Consider the following 4711-nt stretch of genomic DNA (forward strand, 5'->3'; position numbering starts at 1 on the left):
GGCCAGGTGGCGGCATACCCACCTAAGCACACATAGTACTAAGTGCAAAGACCCACACAAGGATTCAGGTTCCAGCCCCTGGCTCCCCACCTGCGGGTGAGGGGGTTGATTTATAAGAGGTGAGACAGGCTGTCAGGCTGTCAAGAGTAGTGTATTTGTAGTGCCAGCACCAAGCCCCACCACTGGAGGCCAAAAAAAGTCAATCTCAATTCTTAACAGTAACAGGCACATGGTAGTTTGTTGCCAGATGTGCCATTTATTTATGGAATTGGCTAATTCCAGATTGACAGGTATTTGGACTATTCCCATTTTTTTTCAAACCATTTATTGTGCAACGAATACATTGTTCTTTTTTTTCTTTTTCCTTCCAGTACATTTATTGTGCAACTAGTTGTCCAGATCCTTAAGATGAATGGGAGCTACAGCTGAATAGCATAAAATGCTTCATGAATTTGTGTGCCATCCTTGAGCAGGAGCCATGCCAATCTCCTCTACATCTTTTAAGTTTTAGTAGCTATGCTGCTGAAGTGGACATCCATTTTTTAAATTATAGGAATTCTGCAATAAGTATTACACACACACACACACACACACACACACACACATACCTATTTTGGCATAACTATTGGGCCATCTTCCCAATTCCTACACACACCGATTTTTATGGCTTGTATAAAATAAAGAAGCTGTGTGTAAGAAACTACACGTTACTATTTTTGAAGCAGTACTTTGAGTGCTTCTTGTTTCATTTAATGGTTGGATTGATTGTTATTCCAGGACTTTATCATTCATGGCTCTGACCTTTTCAGATAGAAAGAGAGAGACAAAGGGACTGAGGGAAAGATACCACAGCACCAAATTGAAGTGGGGTATGGGCTTGAACCTGGGGCATGAACAGGATGAAGCAGGCCCCTGCCCAGGTGAACTACTAGGCCCTTTGGATGCTTCTTGTTTTAATATGGTATGGTAAAAAGTGCTAATTTCTAGATTTTGAGACAGGAGGTGCCAACACCAACTGTATTACCAATTGTGTCTTTGGATGGCTAATAAACCTAAGGCTTACATCTCTCCTAGATAAAATTTCAACTATAAGGAAGCTAAAACTCACTTAAAATAAGAAAGACTTATAAAGTATGGTTCAAATCTTATTACAACATTGCATGTTTGCATTTGTAGCCACCCCAGGATTTAGAAAAAACATACAAGTGTTATTTTATGATAGATAACAGCACCCTGAGCAAAGGTAAGCCAGAGTTAAAAATTTATGATTAGTAACTTTTTGTGAGAAAGCCAAGAGGAATGAACCGGAAAACATGTTACTGGTGGAGCTAAAGCGAAAGAACCATGACACATTAAGAGAAATTGAGATTTGAGATGATACAAGTGATTTTGTGGAATTCAATTAAATCACACATATTTCTAAAAGTCGCACAGGAGAAAATTAGCTTGAGTCATCTAGTCTCCAACCAGAATATTTCATCTTGAATGATTCATCTAGTCTCCAACCAGAACATTTGACTTGAGTAACTACTGCCCTCTAGTGGTAGGAGGAGGTGACTCCCAGCCAAGGCGTTTTTACTTTACTGGGAAAGAACAAATATTCCTGCAAAGATACGTGGTCATTTATTCACCACCAGCAAAAGTATATGGTTATGTAAAACAGTTTTCATGCCTGAGGCTCTGAACTCACATTTTCAATCCATAGTACCACTATAAGCCAGCTTAAAAAAAAAAAAAAAGCACCTAAACAGTGCTTTGGTTTAAAAAAAAAAAAAAAAAAGGCAGAGGAGACAACATAATGGTTATGCAAAAGACTCTCATGTCTGAGACTCCAAGGTTCCAGATTTAATCCTCTGCACCACCAGAGATGTGCAGTGTTCTGGTAAAAAAAAAAAAAAAAAAAGGAAGATGAAGTTCATACTATATACTATATTCTGGAAACTGTGATAGATGCTTAGGGAAGTACATAATTTTCTGCTCATGGGTATGGGCAGTGGCACACCTGGTAGAGGACACACAGGGCAGTGCTCAAGGACCAGATTTCAAGTCCCCAACCCCAACTATAGGAAGGAAACTTATGAGAGGTGAAATAGTACTGCAGGTATCTCTATCTTTATCTTCCTTATCTTTTCAATTTCTCTGTGTCTATCCAAAATATTAAATACATAAAAGCATTAAAAATAATTTCTTGCTCTTGGAAGTTAGGTATTTCTATAGATAGTTAATGCAAGGTGGTAAGAACTCAACCAGTATGAAACATGTTATGGGAACATAGAGGGTGTTACTAGTTATATTAGAGGCGCTGAAGAAAGTTTCTCAGGTAAGTTGATATCAAATGATATTTGATATCATTTTATCACAGAATGAATGGAAATGTAGTTTAGCCCATGCAAGTATGTTTGGCAAAAAGGTTGTGTGATTGACACAAGTAGAGGCATAGCTATCAAATAGGAGCCATTTCAGACAGCTCTTCTGCAAAACTAGAAAAAAACAATGAAAAAAATCACCCCAAAACTCAACAAAATACAATAAAGGATTTCTTCAGAAACTCACTAAACCGTGGACACCAAGTTACAGATGCTACTATGATTCCATCCTGACTTCTCTGGGCAGACGATCTCACCAATGTGTCCTGGAACCTCACCTCTTCAGAGCCCCACTCCCACTAGGGAATGATAGAAACAGGTTTGGGGTATGGATCAGGACATCACACATTATTTTAAAAAGATTTATTTATTATTGAATGAGAGAGTACACTCTGTCATATGTGGTACTGGGATTCAAACTATGATTTTCATACTTTTAAGTTCAAACCTCTAATTACTGTACCACTTCTAGGGCTACAAATGCAGTGTAGCTTATTAGAGTGATTTTTTTTTTTTAAAAAGAGAAAGTACAATGTACATAATGATTTTAGTATATAATCCAAACTAGAAATACTTTTGGTTTTCATTAATTTTTTCCCCTGTAAAATTGTGAGCCATTAAGCATTTTCTATTAATAGGTATTTATGTTGTTTTGACTTTTCCACTATTACAAATCATGCAACAACACACATTATAGTATATACTTTTTGGGGTATATCTAATTATTTAAGACAGATGTTAGTGGGTTTGCTAAACTGAAAGTTATGTTCAACATTTTGAACAATTCTGCTAGAGTTCCCTTTAAAAATGCTATGCCTGCCAACACTGTATGAAATTCCAATTCCCCAACACTTGCTGGAGGGAGATAGTAAGATAGTTTTTGAAATTTAGGATATCATTTTGCTAGGTAAGAGTTCACAAATTAGAGGCAGTTTCAGTTTGCTGAGTAAACAAGTTAGATACAAAGTTTCAAATGTATAGTGAGACCCTGGAGACTTCTGCAGTTGTGGTCATACATAAAATCACCTCTGGGTTAAATCACTTGCTATCTGTGTTAATTAGCTATTTTTAAAGGCTTATTTAATGGGAGAACGAATCAAAACATCACTCTGACATATGTGATGCGAGGATACAACTCAGAACCTCATGCTTGAGAGTTCAAGGATGTATCCACTGCTTTACTTTGTGGACCACAGAACTGGTTTTTAAATTACTGTTATGACAAGCTCATATACGAAGAAAGAGCGAACTAGGCCTCATTATTCTGATAAACTCAAGTCAATACCAGCCACTACATAGTTCCTGCTTCCTGAATTTGTCAGAATTGATTTGATCTCACTTAAGAACTTTGCAGGGTGGAGGGTAGATAGCATAATGGTTTTGTAAAGAAGACTCTCATGCCCGAGGCTCCAAAGTCTCAGGTTCAACCCCCCCCCCCCCACCATCAGCCAGAAGTGGAACAGTGGAACCAGTTTAGCAGGTAAGAGCACAGGACTTCCGCTCTGCACCCCTCCACCACACATGCAGGAGCTGTGTTCTGGCTTCTGTGTACTCGCTTATGTATTGAATAAAAATAAAATGGTAAAAGGAATTTAATAGGATGTATAACAGGATAACCAGAATATACAACTGAAACTGCAGCACACTGTTTCAACAGGTGCTCATCTGGAAAGTCCAAGATTAAGAGATGCCATTGAGCAAATCTTCACTCTGGTTATTATTATTTTATTTTATTTTTATTTTTTATTTCTTTATTGGGGAATTAATGTTTAACATTCAACGGTAAATACAATAGTTTGTACATGCATAACATTCCCCAGTTTCCCATATAACAATACAACCCCCACTAGGTCCTCTGTCATCCTTCTTGGATCTGTATTCTCCCCACCCCAGAGTCTTTTACTTTGGTGTGATGTCTGGTTATTTTTTGTATTTAGGCTCTCGAGGGTTAAAATCCACCATGTCTATAATTCGATTAAACATTATCTGTATTCCAGTGGGAATAATCGATGGATGTATAACTCTCTTCTACCAAGAAACGACTAAGAGGTGACTCTTGGAAGAAAAACATTCACCAGATTTCAAGATGATATTCATCCCATTCGAGCACAACGGACACCTGCTAGGACCAAGATGGCGCTTTTCCTCCGAACCTCTAGGGATGGAGATTTCCATAACGTGAGTCACCCTGGGGAGAACATCTTTGCCAGTACCCAAGATGGCGATCCGCACAGCCTCAGGGCTGCCAGGTTTCAATATGGCTCCCGCCTCCCCGCGCCACTAGAAGGTTAATCTCGGAGACTAGGATGACTTCAGGCGGAAGTTGCGTAAACGAAAGTCGTCTC

The 4711-nt window shown here is 38.5% G+C and overlaps 1 non-coding gene across 1 annotated transcript; it reads right to left on the minus strand.

Moving 5' to 3' along the window:
* Positions 1–428: 428 nt before the first annotated feature.
* Positions 429–535, minus strand: LOC132538454 (U6 spliceosomal RNA). The gene has a single exon (XR_009549819.1). It is a non-coding gene; the product is annotated as a U6 spliceosomal RNA (small nuclear RNA).
* Positions 536–4711: the final 4176 nt, after the last annotated feature.

The sequence above is a fragment of the Erinaceus europaeus genome, chromosome 4 (genome assembly GCF_950295315.1).
Source record: "Erinaceus europaeus chromosome 4, mEriEur2.1, whole genome shotgun sequence".
Classification (NCBI taxonomy): Eukaryota; Metazoa; Chordata; class Mammalia; order Eulipotyphla; family Erinaceidae; genus Erinaceus; species Erinaceus europaeus.